General features: G+C 37.0%; 1 protein-coding gene across 1 annotated transcript in view; it reads left to right on the top strand.

Moving 5' to 3' along the window:
• The window catches only part of ALG10 (ALG10 alpha-1,2-glucosyltransferase), a 285,651-nt gene that overhangs the window by 178,302 nt on the left and 87,898 nt on the right, over positions 1-19,451 (top strand). The window lies entirely within an intron of this gene.

Genomic DNA, 19,451 nt, shown 5'->3' on the forward strand with positions numbered 1-19,451 from the left:
CGTCCTGCCTGCTCATGCCCTTTAGTCCCTCCTAATTGGCTTGTTCACTCCCATCACAGGCCCTGGCACAGGGCTGTTCCCTAGGATTTGTTAGGCCATCATCACTTTGCTCAGTAAATATCTACTCCTTCTTCCAAAGCTAGCTCGAGGGTTACTGTCTAAGGCAAGCTCTCCAGGATTCTTCTGTCTTTTGATTCAGTCAAATCCCTCATCAAAATTCTCATAGCACTACAGCTATATCCTTTGAAGTAATTCCCACAGTTGTAATTTTACGTTTGTGTGAATAGTTGGTTAATTTCTGTTGCCCCCTAGTAGATAGTGAGATCCTTGAAATTAGGTACAACACTTGTTCTTGGTGTCATTCTTTTTCAACATTTTGTCTTTTTGTAAGTACAGTTACTGAATAAGCAAGACTATTTATGTTAAAAAAATATATATATTGAGCTCTTTGTTTTAATGCCACTTATCACCTTGCATGTTGTTGATAGTGGGTTTCATTCTCCTCACTGGGGGAAGAGTGACTTTTTCTAACCTTCACAGACAGCACTGGAGGCTGTGTCTGTGTAAAACTGAAACTGTGAAGCCCCTGACCTCTCTTACCAAAGGGTCAGAAAAGGGAAAACTCGTGTTGCATACCAAGTACGCTTTGCCTCAGAGACCCAAACCAAATGGTGGTATTATTTGCTCAGTTAGAGTCCTCATTATTTTTCTGATCATTTTCTGAGAAATGTACAATATGCTTCAAAGCATATGAGAATAATTCAGGCACTCTGGATTTGAAATTTGACTTTGTTTTTGTCCATATATTTTACTTCTGTAGCATAAAAGTAGTACTCTAACGAGTGTAATGTTCAGGCAAAAGAAAACTCACAGGTTGATACAACGCCACAACTCCCTTAGATTGTCCTCGCGTGGCCCAGACAAAAGGGACTTCCTTCTTTTTGTTCTCGGAGTCTATACGAAAAAGTGAGCCAACAAGCATTGTTTAGGAACACACTGTGTACTTGGCACTGTGCTTGGAAGGTTGCACTCATGCCCACCAATTTCTTACAACCTAGTTGGAGAGATAATACAAAAGTACAAGAAATCTTTATTAAATGATTAATGTAAAATATTCAATTGAGAGTGAAGAATGAGTGAGGGAACGTAGTGGAAATAATTTTAAGTGTTTTATAGCTGTAAGTACAAGCTTATGTAAGAAACATCCAAACCTATAGAGAATTTTTGTAAGAGCCAAACTGATGGCCTATGCCAGGGAGCAAGATCTCAAATGCTGTGGAGAACCATTTTGCAGCTTCTTTTATGCATTTGAAATTAAGGAGGGAACTAAGGAAGATTATGTGGAGGTGAAAGAAAGTAAGGCAGGGATTGGATTACAGGATAGGTAACAAGATTATGATCTCTCTTGAGGGTGGTTGCCCTTATTTCAAAGGTGTTAACCTAGATGCACAGAAACAATGGACAGGGCTTGCTTAAGGCAAAGATAAACCTTTTACTAGAAAGTTATGTGTCTGGGGCAGAATGACATACCATGACCTGCCCAGTTAGGAATTTATATGAGATCACCCTGTGAAGTTATTATGTTGGTGCAGAAGTAATTGCAGTTTAAAAGGTTAAAAATAATTGCAAAAACCGCAATTACTTTTGTACCAACCTAATACTTTCCATAGAATCCCTCTTATTGTCCACACTAAGAACATCACATTGGTTAGCTATAACTGGCAGAAACATAAACATGTCCTTGTTGACTCTTCGATGTATGTATCTGTCGGGAAGGAACACGCTTTCCTGAACCTCAAGGTTCTCCTGGCTGGTCTAATAATAAAATAGACATGAGACAGATTAGCAAGAGAAAATAACTAAATTTAACACATACATGTGTTTGGGAAGTTCACATGCATGAGAGAGTCAGAGACCCCACATACAGCAGAGGTTCAGAGATAGAAAGGGGGATTTAAGTACATAAGACATCCTGAGCTAGGGATGAGGCAATGCACCTTGGGGGCTTCAAGGGTCAGTTGTAGGATGAAAAGAAGAGCAGACCTTTAGTAAATAGAATTTTGCCCTGCCCTATAGATAGGTGAAAAGAAGATATCTATGATAATCTCTTATGGGCAAGGCCTCTAATTCAAATTCTCCTAGGTAGTTAAAGGGAGGGGCAGAAGTTTCCTTGAGCCTGAGGCTAAGGTTGCCTTTAGCTCAAAGTAATCTGCATACCACTGAGGCACATCTTGGGGTGAACTGTTCTGAACTCCTACATATCCTATGCCTCTAGTTGCGAAAAGTCCTCAGGCCAGTATGGGCCCCCAGGTCACACTACACTGTGAAGCCCTGATACCTGCAGCCATAGCTACCGAGCTCCTGAGGTCTAGAAGATCTAGAAGTGTTTAGAAACTCTTTGCCCTCTCACAAGAGGAGCACCTGAGCCTGACTTGCTTTGTGAGCGTTTGCTACATCTGTCTAGTCTAACCTTACGTGAGCACCTTACTGGACAAGATTTTTTTCCTTGGTTCTTGGTTTGAACTTTAGTTAACTGCTCTAATTAGAGTCTTGAATTTCAGACTAAATGCTTCTGCCAACCCTGTTGCACTCTTTCATAGTCTGGAATCTTCCCTGGAATGACCCATCCTAACTTAAATGTGCTCTTACCCGTTGAACGATAGTTCTTCACTGGTCCCTCATAGCTCTGCAGGGGCAGAGGTTTGGTACTAGAGGCCACACGTCTTTCCTCCAAGCTCTCTTTTTAAGGCTATTCATATAACTAACAGACATGGAAGACAAAGATAGTTTCTCCCTCAGGAGCAGAGGCAAGTTTGTTTATTGTCCAGTATGATACAGGTAGTCTGTCCCTCTGAAGGAGGCCAGATTTATGAAAGATTTGGATTCCCAATCTTGGGATTTCCAGGTTGTGACATAAACCCACTGTGTGTACATTGTCTACCTGGGCTGCTCTGCATATCCCCTCATAGGAACTGGTGACAAATGGAACAGATGAAAACATAAAGCTCAAGCTGCCTGCTGTGCTATAATAAAGTCCTTTGTCTCTGACCTAAAGGTCTTGCATTTTCTGTCAGCACCTATGAAACTGTGGCTGGCTAACACGTTAGCTTGCAAAGAGCGTAAAAATCACAGATCTTTTATAGTGTTTGACATTATCCTACTCTGCTATCCTCCTGATAGTAACCATCTTTGCTTGCCAGAGGCACTTTCTTCTACTCCTTGCCTGCAGTTTACAATTAAGAGTCTTAGAGTCTCAAGATCCATCCATGTTGTCACAAATGTTCCTTTATCATCTTTTCTTACTGCCGAATAGTATTCCATTGTGTATATATACCACAACTTCTTTATCCATTCATCTATCCAAGGACATTTTGGTTGTTTAATGCTAAGCGAAATAAGTCAGACAGAAAAAGCAGAGAACCATGTGATTTCACTGATATGTGGTATATAAACCAAAAATAACAAAAGAACAAGGCAAACAAATGAGAAACAAAAACTCATAGACACAGACAATAGTTTAGGGGTTACCAGGGGGTAAGGGAGGTGGGGGGTGGGAGATGAGGGTAGCGGGGATCAAATATATGGTGATGGAAGGAGAACTGACTTTGGGTGGTGAACACACAATAGGATTTATAGATGATATAATACAGAATTGTACACCTGAAATCTATGTAATTTTACTAACTATTGTCAACCCAATAAATTAAAAAAAAAAAAAAAAAGAGTCTTAGAGTCATGCTATGTGGATAAGACCAACTGCGCCTCAAGGGATTTGTAATTTGACCAAGGCTCACTCCTGAGGCAGCCCTCCTGCTAGTCCATTTAGTTACTTTGCTTTCACCTTTCCATTTTCAGCTACAATCAGATTGATCACTTTCTCTCTACTGCTTAGCAGTTTAAATTAAAATGATGTTACATTATGCATATCCCCACCTAGCTCACGTACTGGCCAAAACAGTGTGTTTTATGTCAGGATCCCCTCAAACATGTGTGAAATAGGAACTCTGTTCGATACCATAGGAGAAAGAGTTGCCTTATTTCTAGTTAGCTGCATTGTTAGAGTTGGCACAGCAAATGCTAAAATTAGATGTTTAATGAATGAACGAATGAGTAAATATTTAAAGTTTTAGTTGTTAATAATTTTTTATTATGGTGAAAAAACACGTAAATGAAATGTGCCCTCTTAACAAATGTTTAATTGTACAGTACAGTGTTGTTAACTATATGCACTTTGCTGTACAGAAGATCTCTTGACCTTTTTCATCACCCATCAGACAGCAACTCCCCATTTTCTCCCACCCTGATCCTCTGGTAACCACCCTCATGCTTTATGTTTTTATGAATTTGACTTCCCTAGACACTTCATATTAGATGTGATCATGTAATATTTGTCCTGTGGTGTCTGGTTTATTTCACTTATCATAATGTCCTCAAGGTTCATCTATGCTATAACTTCTGACAGGATTCTTTTCTTTTCTAAGGCTAAATAATATTTCATTGTATGTGCACCACATGTTCTTTATCCATTTATCCATCAGCAGATATTTAGATTGCTCCTTTCTCTTGGTTATTATGAATAATGCTTTAATAAAATGGGAGTGCAAATATCTTTTCAAGATTCTGTTTTCACTCTTTAGGATAAATGCCAGAAGTGGAATTGCTGGAATATGTGAAAATATTAAAGTAAAGAATAAACATATTTTCAATTTTATTAATTAATTAATTATCAAATTAATGTTTTCATTTTTGATCTCTTATCAACAGTTCTTGAACCTGTGAACTCCCATGTATTCTTATTATAATTCAGTGGTCTTTTTTTGATGAGACATCAATTCCATCCTGGCAGACTTCACCTCATGCTTTCTGTGCAGCAACAGTAAGGAGGTATTCCTTTATGCTTTCTCCTCTTCATCACTCTCTTCCAGTTGCAAAGTACTCAGCAAATTTGAGATCTCTCTACCTCCTAAGACTCTTTCATGCAGGCTTTCACCTGAACTATTTCTTCCCTGCTAAATAATTCTCTCATATAGTGAAATAGAAAACCATATCTAAAACCTCTTCACCTGCTCCTGAAATTACACTACACATTTGCAATTGTTACTGCAGACTCAAAGGGGTCCACTTGCTGTGTGCCTTCAAGCCAAAAGAAAATACGAGCAGAAGTTTGTAGCAAAAAGAGTAAAGGTTTATTTAAAGAGTTTAAGTACCCAAGGAAATCCCAAGCCCAGAGACATAGGTGAGCTAATGATCTCAAAAACCTGGCTCCCCCAGGGCCTCCACTAGCTAGGTTATATAAGGGGAAAATCATTAATCATGGTTCCTATGGGAGTTGGGGTCGTGGGCTCTACTGATTGGTGGGGGCTAAGGCAGTGAGCAATTGATCATAGCTTCAGGTTCTGGTGTCAATCATGGCATTGTTCGGACTGGTTCCCAGGGGTGTAGTCCGTGGGGCTGTTCTACTTTCGTGAGTCTGGAGCTGAAACATAACTGAGGCCAAGGTGCTATCTTTGTTTGCCGAAAACTTTATTCTAGTTTGAGGTTTGGTTATTGTATCTTGGTCATGATTGATAGACCTAAAGCTTTATTCTTAAGTGAATTTGACCAGTGAGCTGACCAGAATCTAATGTCCTAAAGGCTTAATGATTAAAAGTAGTAGACATACAATATATGTACAGGTAGGAAAATCTGGGAGAAAGAATGCAAGTGAGTTATAATTCTATCAGGCTAAACAAAGCTAGCTTGGATTAAAGCAGAATGCATGCTAGAGAAATGAAGTTCATGTACAGTTATACAACTAAGTAATAAAGAAAGTGGCAGAATCCTAGTATACACTACAATTGGACTGAATTGAAGGATCACTTTCATTGGTGCATATAATTTCTGGATCCAAAATCAATTTATGATTCCTATTTCTTCCCTCAATAAATATCCATGTTTGCTGTATATTTTCTAGGCTATGGGTCTTGGAAAAGTTATTTCTTAAACTTTGCTTGTATATAATATTCCTAATCCTAATAACCAGTAAAAATCATTCCTAATCCTAATAACCAGTTATCTCTCTGGTTATTAGGACTAGGAATGATTAAGTCCAACTTCCCTTATTGAATGCAGTATCAAGACTATCTGGCCCTTTCCCTCCTTGCTGAATGACAACATTCTTAAATCTTTCTTTTATTTATCTTGTTGTTTTTTTCACCTTTATAGTGTCATTTACATTTTTTTCTTTTGGTTTCAAATATTCTGTTTTGACAATTCTATTTTAAAATCCAACAGCTTTGGTCAATGTTTCGTGCAAGAATTCTTTTTTTTTTTTTAAGTACCCAAGGAAATCCAAAGGATACCACAAAAGGCAACCCACAGTGTCTCTTAGGCAATTAAGGGAATCAGGATGTATTTCTAGATGCCAGTATGATGGGTTCACTGACTCTGTCGGTAGGGCGAAGAAGGTCACTGATAATTATACACTCTATTCATGGCTCGTTTTTATTGGGTCTCATAAGCATATCTGGTATCTATTATGCCCCTATCAGTCATCTTTATTCTCTTTACTCTTCCTGAAGTTATCACATCTGCCACAAATATTAATGTGCCTAAAATATAACTGGCAATGATTGCCGTAATGCATTTGATGTTTGCAAAATAATGAAATGTCACTTCCACTATGGAACAATGTGGCATTTAATGGAGTTATGCAGAGTTATTTGCATTACTATTCCACTGTAATGATGTTGCTTGCAGTCACAGCTGACAAAAATATCACTGAATGTTAATTCAGATGAACTTTAAAGGCAGCCATATGGGGATTGACCTGAAATTCAAGTTTTCGGTCTTTGCCTTTAAAAGAGCCTGTCCTTAGGTGTCATTAGAGGTTTGTCCTGACCGCTTAGGCTTCAAAGCTGGAAAGGAGTGGAAGAAGAGAAGGCGCGAGAAAAAGAGCTTGGGGCACATCCATGCACATTCTTACAGAGCCATTGGTTTGCTTCAGACTAAAGTTATGGCCATGACCCTTATTAGTCAGTACAAGTCTAGGCAACCACGGTACTGATTGAGATGTTAATTAGATTAATGTGTAGAATGTATTCACAGGACCGTAGGTTTCACTCACAAAAAAATTTAGTTTCAAATAAAAGACTCTCAAAAGCCGCCTTAAGCATATGTGCCAGCAAGTACCTTTCAATATAAAAGGAGCAAAACTTCCCTATATCTTTATAGGCTTGCAGTGATTGGCCAGGAATATTTCCTTTACTGCCCAGATCCTCCAAGTTCAGAAATGTTCATTCAAACTACAACGTATTTAGAATATAGGTGCTTTTCAGCCCAATAACAGGTAGTACATACTGAAGAATAGCAGCAATAAATACATAAATAAATAGATAAATAAATAAATAAATAAATAAATAAATAAATAAATCTGCCTATTTTTGCTTATTATTCTACAAAGAATTGTTTTTTTAAAACATGTTGAGTGTGTGAGTGAGCTTAATTAAAAGGTAGCTGACACCTAACTCCAATTACTCTCTTTTAGGCAATTTGACCATGTTCATTGTTCTTTTTAGTTCTTATAATTGGATTCATAATGTCAACACTATAATCCTATTATAGATATCTCATAACATTTTTAGTTCAAAGTTCTCCACACACAAAAAAAGGATATTTGATAACATAATAGAAGACAATCTGTAAAGTAAAACTTTCAAATATTCAAAAATTTACTTTCAAGTATCAATTAATTCACGTAAAAAAATAAGATCCAGATGACCAAGCAGAACCTTTAGCTCAGCCATCTGATCCTTGGGCCTTTCAGTTCCTTGCATCTAGCCTGTCTCAGCGTCTGCTCTGCATATGAGCATATCCTAGAGCTTTTCAACATGAGAAACTGGGCTATAATCAAAATCCTGAATTAAGTGTCCCACTCTCTGACTACAATTTCCAACCCTTCCAAATTACTTGCTCATGCCCTTATGTTACAGCTGATGTTTTTACCACTTGGTTTTGTTTAGTAACAGCGTACACAGTTCACTGACACTGATATTAAAAGAAATCTCTAAATCTTTACCTTTTACTCAGGAATGACGTCCTTTTCATCATAAACTTCAGGGGGAAAAGTGAACAGAAATAATAAAATTCTATAACTAGTATTAGCAAAACTCTCAGAAACCCTTCAACTTCCATGACATAAAGTATTGCCATTGTCCCAGATGTGAATAACAACTAGCCTCTGGGACCCACAGATTATATCCTTATGAGTTAATAACAGACAGCCCTCTGTTTGGAAATATTTCTTCCATTCTTAAACTCTGCTCTATTACAAATGGCTAAGACCAATTACTTCAGGGCAATTATATGACAGGTACAAGCTGATATTTCCAAACACTCACTTGACCAACCTTTGCATGACCAGAAAGCTAGAGTTTTCATGCTCTGGAAAAGGTATCATATAAATACTACTATTGAGAAACAAAGGAAATGAACTTATGTTAACAACAAACAGCAGTAAAATTCGAAAGTGATGATCTTGGATTCATTGTTTCCAAATAAAAAGAAATACATCACTTTCTCCTGACTAATAGATGTTTATTCCACTGAGAGACCTCAAACTGAAGATTCCTAGGAATTCTCTAGGAACTGATAACTGTAAAGAGGACAGCTTCCACACAAGATGACAGAACAAAAGTGGACACCTGCATAAAAGGCTAGAAAAAGATTAACTTTCAAATCCTTTACTACCTCTTTTTCTTCCCTTTTCTTTACCACTAATATTACCGATTATTGTACTTTGATATCCTCTTTAACTGACTTATCCTTGTCTAGTTACTTTTAGCACACTCTATAAGTTATTTCTCAGCTAAAACATTGTTCGATCACAGCAAATTAAAATTCCTTATCATGCCTTGTCATCTGCATGGCTTATCTGACCTTTGTTCACTTTCTAGTCCATATACCAAACTTCAGTCACACTGGCCTCCTTTCAGTTCATCACTCTGGGAAACTTTGCATATATTATAGCCTCTTGTTGACATGTTATCATGCTCCCTGTATTACACAGGCGTAAGTAACCACTTTTATTCTGGGCATTTCCACTTGCATTAATGTAGGCTCCCCAGAGGTATAACCAATATTATATCAGAATACTCTAATACTATAATGGTGTTGCATAAATCAATTTCAACTATATTTTAAAAATGAAAAGACAAAAGTACATAACTGCAATAAATTTTAATCGATAGACAACATAAAACATGTAAATTGTGACAATGATAACATAAAGAATGTATATGAGGAGAAGTAAAAGTATAATTTTTGTATGTGATCAAAGCTCAGCTGTTAGCTTGAAATTGAATGTTATTAACTACAAGATGTTTTATATAAGTCTCACAGTAAACATAAAAGAAAAACTTGTAGAAGATACACAAAATATAAAAAGAGAGAAATCAAAGCATACCACTGCAGAAAAATCATCAGATCACCAAAAGTACAGCAAGAGAGGAAGAAAGAAACAAAGAAACTACAGAACAGTGAAAAGACAGTTAACAAAATGACAATAATAAATCCTCACCTATCAATAATTACTTTAAATACACATGGATTGTATTATTTAATCAAAAGATATAGAGTGCTGAGAGGATTTAAAACAGCAAGAACCAGCTATATGCTGCGTACAAGAGACTCACCTCAGCTTTCAGACCACACATAGGCTGAAAGTAAAGGGTTGGAAAGAGATATTCCTTGTAAATGGTAACCAAAGGAGAAAAGTGGATCTTTTTGTATCAGACAAAAAAAAACTAAGTCAAAACTGTCACAAGAGTCAAAGAAGGTCATTATATAATGATAAAGAGGTCAATTCAACAGAATATAAAAAATATAAATATTTGTGCACTCAACATTGGGGTCCCTAAATATATAAAGAAAATACTAACAGATCTGAAAGCATAGATAGCAATAATAGGGGACTTTATTACCCCACTTTCAAAAGTGAATAGATCATCCATAGAAAATAGAAAATCAACAAGGCAACAGAAGACGTGAAGAATGCTATAGCCCAGATAGATCTAACAGACATATAAAGAACATCTATCCAACAGCAACAGGATATACATTCTTCTCAAATGCATGTGGAACATTCACCAGAATAGATCATATGTTACATCATGAAACAAGACTTAATCAATTTAAGAAGATTGAAATACAAACTATCTTTTCCAACAAAAATGGTATGAAACTAAAAATCAATAACAGGAGGAAAATTGGACAATTCACAAGCATGTGGAAATTAAACAACACATTTCTGAACAACCAATGGATTGAGGAGAAACAAAAAGGGAAATAAAAAATATCTTGAGATGAACAAAGATGGAAATATAACAAAACTTATGGGATGCAGCAAAGGCAGTTCTAAAAGGGAAGTTTATAGTGATAAAAGCCTACCTTAAGAAAAAAAGAAGAATTTCAAATAAACAATCTAACTTTACCTTTTAAGAAGCTAGAAAAGAACAAACTAAGCCCAAATTTATCAGAAATAAGGAAACAATAAAAATTAGAGCAAATGTAAGTGAAGTAGAGACTTAAAAAAAATAGAACATATCAACAAAACTGAGTGCTAACATTTTGAAAAGATTTTTTAAAAGACCAACCTTTAGCTTGACTAACTAAGGAGAAAAGAGAGAACATTAAAGATGAAGATCTGAGCAGAAAAATGGAATATGATTTTTTAATTCAGTAACGAATGACTCAGTTACAGTATTTGTAATTAATTTTTCCATTCTAAAAATGAAAATACAAGTATTTACCCACACTTTGTCAAAAACCATTCAGATATAGGTTAGCCACATTTACTAAGCTGTGACTGAAAAGTACTCACTGTATTTAATGTAATTATAGGTTATACGGTATATGCTACAGCACATGCTACACTTATGTGCTACAAGTATTACTTAAATGTCAACTGAAGTCACCTGTTCTTTGATATCATAAGTAAAATTCACAATCCGCATCTCACATCGCTTGGAAAGTCCTATTTCCTCTATGGTATTTCAGTGAATCCCAAGGCCTTACCTTTTCTATAATTACTAGAGGGTTTTACTAGAACTCATAACTGAGGGAGAGAAAGAGCAAAAGGCAAAGGAATTAGCTAAGAATAAAATGGGTTAGCTAGAAGGCTTAGAAACTATCTTTCCATCTGAGAAAGAAAAAGAATGGAGAAAAGAGATCACATAAATGCACCCTGGAAACTTCATAGCAAGCTTCTAAGCATTATGTTCTACAGACGTCTTGAAAATAGTTTTGCAAAGTATATGTCATACTTCTATCCTTTGTCTTCCTACTTTTGTTCATTTGGTTTTTGGACATCAATTACAGAGAATTGAGTTCATTATACTCCTTGGTTTATGGCACATGTAATTTTTGGGTAGGGAAAGTTTCCTCTTGCCTGATTGTTGATTTTTTCCCATCTCCATTCTTCACGCCTAATCTTCGCACTACTATAAACAACCGTTCTAGTCTTTTTTTTCCCCATTTATTTCTGTTCTTGAAAAATGACTATTGCTACTTTATGTTCATTTATTGAAATGTTATTGTTATACATCTCACTTTGTTTCTTAGGAGCAGAAGCAGACATTAACAGAGATGAGATAATAAGTAGCTCCCAGGGAAGAAGAAAGTGTCAGAGGGACTTTTCATTTGATTAATTTACTTCCCCTGATGTCTGGCTAAGCTTCCTACAATTGAGTCCATCGAGATATGCCTGTGTCCAATAAAAAGAAAAATTCGCTTTTATTTAAGGTTGCTTAATAAGTCTCTCTTTCTTGCCACAAAACTAGATCCCAAACAAGGAAGGGAGTATGATTAATTTTGTTATCCTTCATTCTGAGTACCTATGCACTGTGGTTATTAACAAGATAGATGAAAATTGGCTCACTTTTTACACACTGAATATATAAGAAATAATTAATAGAAGGCAAACCAACACAACAATACATTATTAACTGCAAGCTACTTGGTCTGGTAGATCACTGGGCTGCTTTGATAAACAAGTGGTTCTCTGGAGTAAGGATGTAACTGCATCTTTAATACAGAAAAGGTCTAAACGGGTTAGTCTTCTCTGGGAAATTTCAGATGAGGGATATCATAGTTAACTCCCCATCGACATTCAAAAGTACTTCTTTATGGAAACTGCATCTTTGCTGACACCAAGGACCTCTGAGAAAATATCACATGCTTAAATATTCCTTTATAGACTAGTTTTGTAACTATAGAATAATAAATATGTATTCATTTTGGATACATTGGAGAGGCAGTGTGTTGGAATTAGGGAGTTGCAGAGAATGATGAATATCTGAAACATTTGTCCCAAGCAACGCCAGAAGCAACTTCTTAGGGACAAAGAAATGTATTGTCAAGCAACACTAAAGGCGAAGCTGACCTTAAATGGGAAAGAGTTTACTTGCATTGTTTCCAGTCTTGATGGATGTGGGATCCTCCTCCAGTATTGTTTGAAAGCCTGGGTGGGGAGGATGGAGGCGGCCTTGTCAGTTGGGCTTTAGCTAGGAGGCAAGGGCCCTCGGGACTGGCACTGTACTGGCTGGAGTGATGGGCTGTGTGGTCCAGTCTAGACAGAATAAAGGACAGGGATCTACCCTATTGAGAGGCAGTAGAGGAGTTCAAATCACAGGCCTTGCTGGGGTTAAAATTGGAGTAAGGAAATTGTATGACTCTAAGTAGAAGGTTAGTTTTTCACTTTTCAAAGATATAATAGGTGTTAGTGGTCAGAGGTCTGGAGTGTGGCTATGAGCGTAAGTGTGGCTGTGAGTATTATTATGGTAGAGTGGAGGCTAATGCTTTGCAGTCACAACACTATGAACCTAGAGTGTGGATGGATGATTAACTGCTGAGCTACTGATAGAATTTCAGAACAGAAATGGACAGTGTGAACCAAGGTGCTACAGTCACTGATGAATACATGCATATGGCTTTGGGGGTGGGGTCCTACATGACAGCAATCTTGAAGGATACAGGAAGTATGACTGAATGACCTACACTTGAAAGGAGTAAGATTATTTATACAAGAGCAGAGGAGGAGTAATAGCTTCAGTTATTAGGCATTGAGACCAAAGCCCCACCTATTTATGCATATCTTTGGGTAGTCCTTTGGCCATGCCATCGCATGTGGTGCAAAAGGCTGGATAGAAGATTAGTTCTTTAAGTACATTGATGAGGCAAGTTGCACTTTCTGTAATCTTGGTAATGGATCCTGTTGATTCCTTGCATGTCTGATGCATTTTAGATTATACCACTAGAAATCTAAAAAATTATCAGTCCTGAACACACACCAGCTTTGCCTGTCACGATGCTCCCACAGCAAAAAGTATTGTTATGCTTTACTGAAACTTGCAATGTTCTGTCTTACCGGAACAGGGTATTCTAAAATACCAGGTTCTCCCTGCGCTCACTGGACACCAAGATGAAGAATTAAAGGAAATTAGATAGTGCCCATATCCACAGAACGCCACTGCCGTGTGCTCTGATTTATACTCATATTGTACCAACTTGCTTTCTCTACATCTGAGACGAAATAAGAAACAGCAACAACCATATTGTTTTGAGGCAATGCAGAACTTTTGCAACTGCTTTAAACATGAAAATAACTGAAAATGTAAACATTTTCCTCCAAGGTGTGGTGGTTGCCAGGTGTGGACAGTTCTGTGATTTCTGCTCTCATGTTCTCTTTCTCTCTCTCTCTTTCTCCCTCTCCCTCCCACCCTCCCTCCCTCTCTCTCTTTCTCTTCTCTCTCTCTCTCTCTCTCTCTCTCTCTCTCTTTCTCCTCTCTCTCTCTCTCTCTCTCTTTCTCTCTCTCTCTCTCTCTCTCTCTCATTAATATTTCCCAGACTTTGACACTCACACATAATGTATGCACATAGTAGAGACGACGGATCTGGATTCTGACTTTAAGGGCCTGAGTGGTAACATACATCGTGGAGAACCCAAGCTGGGCATAGGAAGTAGAGAAGTACTAGCAGAATGAGAGACTATGATGCCATCTGAAGACATTCAAATTCAAAATTTTAAAGACTGTTGTCTGAAGATAAATATCTACACTGTACATTTGGTTGTCAGATGGCTGTCAGATGGCAGTTTGTAGCTTCAGTAATTATGAAAAATTTTAAAGAAATTGTCCAGTATGTTCTTTACTTTATCAGATACATGTTTGCTCAGTGCTTCTAAATGTTATCATTGCCTTGAACGTTTACTAATCATCATTATCTAAGTACAAATAAATTGTTTGTGCGTTGGAATTCACAAACATAAATCTAACTTTAAAACCCTATACCAGTGTTTATCAAAGTGTGGACCTCAAATCATTGCTAGTGCATCAGTCAAGTGGTTTCATCATTCAAGTGTTTGGCAGAGAGTTGCAGTTTTCAAAAGAAAAAAAAAAACCAATTACTGTAGCAACTGTGTTCACGTACATTTTACAAAGTTAAATAAAATATGTGATATTAATAATTCCTTTTATGGAAACCCTTCGTATATGATTTGCATGAATACTTGCCTGCTCTGTAGTGTTTTGTTAAATTTGATCCTTTTCTTATAATTGTGTGTTATATTCTCAATGCATATGCTATATTAATGGCTCAAGAGTGGTTCATAGATATAAAAAAGTTAATATAAATAGACAATTTGTATATTAGCTAGGATATTGGCTCTGTTGTTTTAATTGAAACCAAATTCCATTGATTTAAATAGAATGAAAGACTTTTTTCTCTCTCTGGTAAAATTCTTAGCGGTAAGCAGTCCAGGGAGCTATGAAAGCTCTGCCCCATAAGACCATCTGCGACCCAGGGTCCTTCTCTCTTTAAAGCTTCACCATCTCCTAGCTTGTCAGCCTCATCCATATGCTGAAAACTGACTTGTCACCACTATGTATCAATTCCAGCTCCCAGGGAGTAATGAGGGAAGGGGAGAGGAAAGGGAAGCAACTTGTTTGTCAGCAGATACTTCAATTTGTAGATGGCAAATCCTTAATACGTAAAGTTTGTATAGCACATGTGTGTTGCATGTCTGAGAGTTAAGTCCATCATATTTTTCCTATTTATTACTAATATTCCTTGCTAGAGAAGGAGTTTTTTTGTTGTTTCTTTCTTCATTTAGTTAATCATTGTGAGTCATGATGTAAAGTGAATTGAAATCACACCTAATCACCATTGTTTGTTCAAGGGGAAGAAGAATTTACTTCCTGAGGTTGAACTTCAATGCTATTCCGCCTTTGATTTACCCACACAAGACAAAGATGACTCAGTAGGCCCCTTCACATTGGTCCTTGGGAAATTTTTGAGGTTCTGAAATAAAGGTGGCTTCCTGTAGAGACCAGTAGATTTTTCTCCTAGCAAGACCATGATCAAAGTAACTTCCAGCCTACTCTAAAATTTCAACTTTAGTTTTGGATCACATCAGTAAGAGAATCTGTGCTGCAAATTCACGTGAGGATTGATTTATGTTTCATATTTTCAGCAGTTTTTGTTCCTCCTCTGCTAAGTATAAGCATAAGGTTCAAGAGGTTTGATTTACCCAGCAGTACTTTATTCATGAGCAGGGATGTGGGTGGAGAGGTATTTATTATTGATTTTCCCTTACATAATGGGATCTCTGGGACTCCAGATTTTTATGGGAGCATCTTCTTTTGGATGCTAGACTCCGAGATTTTTCTCCTGTTTCCAGGAGGATATAAAAAGTAAAGTTCAAATTAGCTTGTTTCTTCAAATGCCTCCAGCGTGGAACTGGCAGACAGCTCCTATTAACTTCCAGGTCAGTAGTCTAAATAAGTAGCTAAGAAGAAGCTCAAATCGCCATGTTAAATGAGGACATGGCAAAATTAAATTATGTAGCCTTTATTTTACAAGCACTAGAAAAGCTAAAATCTGGAAAAGGTAGCTTGCTATACAGTATACTGAAATTTCTTGTAAAAGTTTACTGCTTTCTATAGTAAACAGAGTTATAAGGTGATACCCAAGATTCCTTCACCCTGGCATACATTCACCCTGGCATACATTCACCCTGGCATACATTCACCCTGGCATACATTCATCTTCTCCTACTTTTTCAATCAAACAGGAATCTAGTTGCTGCTGTGAAGGGATTTTGTGGATGAAATTAATATCCCAAATCATTTCGTCTTTCAGATAGGGAGATTGTCCTCAGTGGATCTAATTAGATGCATCCTTTTAAGGCTGTTCCTGGTTCCAGTTGCTCAGCAATGTCATGAGGACCCGTGTCCCTGCCCTGCCATCTTGGGCGCATTGGCTTGGTCTCGTAAAAAGATTAAAACAGCCATAATAAAGCAACCCGTTTCCCTTGTCTCTTTTTTTCACTTTTCTTTTCTCCTCTCTCTCTCAATCTCTCTCTCTCTCTCTCTCTCTCTCTCTCTCTCTCTCTCTCTCTCTCTCTCTCTCTCTCTCTCTCTCTCTCATTATTTTTGTTCCCTCTCTCCCCCAAATCTTAAATAACAGACAAAGCTCAAGGCATATAAAAATATAAAAACAGCTCTTAAAATCATTCTTCACTCTTGGATTTCACCAATGATCACCAGCAAGAGGCATGAAAAAAAAACAACAACAGTATAATCTTCAACTGATCCAATGAAAACTGCTACCAGCAGGACCCATGCCCCTTTCTTTTTCTCAGACTATACAACTATAATCCCATTTTGACTCAGGGAGTCACCCACTTTTCAGATATTATCTCATGCTTATCAGATGAATGAAGTCTCTGAACTCTTGGAATCACTGAAACTATTCTTTATTATCAGTGACTTCTTAGGCTCATTACTTTATAGTTACAAGACGGTTGCCACATTCTCTGGAAGGGTATGGATTGATAATGTTCAAGGGCAGAGGGAGTTTTCCTCCTGTGCTTGTTTTATTAAGGAAGAAATTCTTCCCCAGAGACTGAGTCAGACTTCTCCCTCAGCTCCCAGTGTAGGACTGAGTCACATTCTCATGTCCTTCTTCAGTGGAAGCTAGAAAGGTGATCATCCAATATTTTTAGCTGCTCTAATAAGCCAGCAAGGAAGAAATCCTGGGGATTAAAAAGAATGACTACAGAGTACACAGCCAGCAGCGCATAGCATTACATTTTTCCAAAATAGTATTAAATATGTCATATCATTTCAAGTAGTTACTATGTTCAATTTCTCAAGTGTATAGACACTCACAATTCTATGACACTCTTTACTAATATTTTGATTGTCATAAGAGGAGTTCTTCAGTAAAGCCAAACTGTTTCAACATACTTTAAATAATAGAATAGTTTCCTGTTTGAAAACCAGTTTGAGGAAAGCCACAGAGAGATTCTTCATAAGAAATTTAAATGTTGTCATGCAGCTGCTGGAGCAAAATAATCAGCATTCATATATATAAAACATGTTATCAAAAGTGAAACAAGATGATTAATTTGTATCTTAATATCATTAATTTGTATCTTACTATCTCAATTTGTATGTTAATATCAGTGAGGGCCATGTGCTAGCCCTGGAGCCAAGCTAGGAAAACAAAACAAAGTCTCCTCCTTTATGTCCTGTGTTGTTCAAGGATGTGTTTCTGTTCAGGTCAATATCCATCACAGGTACCTAGCTAGCAAAATAAGCAGTGTTGCTAAGCAACGGGGAAAATTGATGTTCGAGAAAGCCATCTCTTGGAAGCAATAGCTGACAAGAGAGCTGTTGCTAAGTGTCATTTAACATGTATATCCAACTCAACCTTATGGTCATCTGCAGTTAAGTGTGCCGTGCCGTTCTGCACTGATAAAGTTTTTAAAGCCGAATAACAGCTAAGGAAGGGGATGAAATTGGACGCTTCCTTCATGCCACAGATCCCTTTTCTTGAGGTGACCCAAAGAGTGAAGCCAGTTGTTGGCTCCCACATGTTTGTGTATTCTGAGGCCTTAATTGTCAACCAGTTATTATGATTGGGCTGTTGTTTTTTAAGGTGGCCTCTTCTTGCCTATTTTTTTTTTGACCTATATTTGCAAAACATTTATCTGAATCTATAAAGAGCTCACATTGAATAATTAATAATAATAATAATAACCAATTGAAAATAGGCAAAAGATTTTAACACATACTTTACCAAAGAATATTAAATAGTTAAACACAGAGGGGAAATCAATACATGAAAAGAAGCTCAACATCAATTAGTCATTAGGGAAATCCAAATCAAAACCACAGTTACATACCTCTTCACACCTGTAGCAATGCCTAAATAAATCAAAACATGAACAACCAAAAAAGAAAAAAGAAAAACTCAAACCTGAAAGTACCAAGAGCTGCTGACGCAACTGGAAACCTCATACACTGTTAGTAGAATGTAAAATGGTACAGTCACTTTGGAAATCAGTTTCGGAGTTTCTTATAAAGTTAAACATATACTGAACAAACAACTCAGCAATTCTGTACTAGGTCTTTATTCAAAAGAAATAAAATTGTATGTCCACACAGGAACATGCATGTAAATATTTATAAGTAGCTTATTCTTAACGTTCCAAAAATGAAAATAAGCTAAATGTCTATCAACTATTAAATGGAAAAACAAACTGTTAAATACATACAATGGAATACTACTCAGAAATCCAGAACAATCTACTGATAAATGCAATGACAGGCATTAGTCTCAAATCCATCATGCTAAGTGATAGAAGCCATGATATGCATAATTCCATTTATATGACAATTTGGAAAAGTCAAAATTATAAGGGACAGAAATCAAATCTCTGGCTGTCGTGGACTGTAGGTGAAGGGAGGTGACTGTATAAAAGGGGCACGAGGGAATTTTTTGTGGTGATAGAAATGTTCTAGATCTTTATTGTAATGGTGATTATGTGACTGTATGTGTATATATTTTTTCAAAATTCATAAAGCTATACTTCAAAAGAGTGAATTTTACTTACTGCAACAATGTTATACCTCAATAATCCTGAACCCATAAAGTGAGTAAGAATAAAACTGAGTTACTTATAATCATTCACAATCATAGATGTAGGGGTCATCTGGGGAAGTTTTGCTTCAGGATGATGTTACTGAGGGGGTTCTGCTTTTCTTTACTCATCCTCTTGGGACCAGTGGGCTAGCTGGGCCATGTTCCTTTTCATGGGGCTGGCATCTTAAAGCTCATGCTTTCCTAAGGTCTTCCAACATTTCAGTTGCTAAATCAAATACGTGGCAAATTCAAAGTCAAGTATTGGGGATCAAACTGGTGAAACTGCAAAATTATAGACCAAAGGGCCAGTAGAGAGCATATACAGGAAAGAGTGAAGAATTGGGTCAATAATCCAGTGTACGCTACTGCCTAGACCAAATTGGTCATGCACAATTGTAAAGAGCTTTTGTTGAATAAGGGTTGTCATCAATCAGTAGAGGAAGGTAGTATTAGCTGTTCACTCACAATGATACTAGCATCTTATAAGG

This window comes from Rhinolophus sinicus, chromosome 1 (genome assembly GCF_057876585.1).
Source record: "Rhinolophus sinicus isolate RSI-liver-muscle chromosome 1, RSI-T2T, whole genome shotgun sequence".
NCBI classification, from domain to species: Eukaryota; Metazoa; Chordata; class Mammalia; order Chiroptera; family Rhinolophidae; genus Rhinolophus; species Rhinolophus sinicus.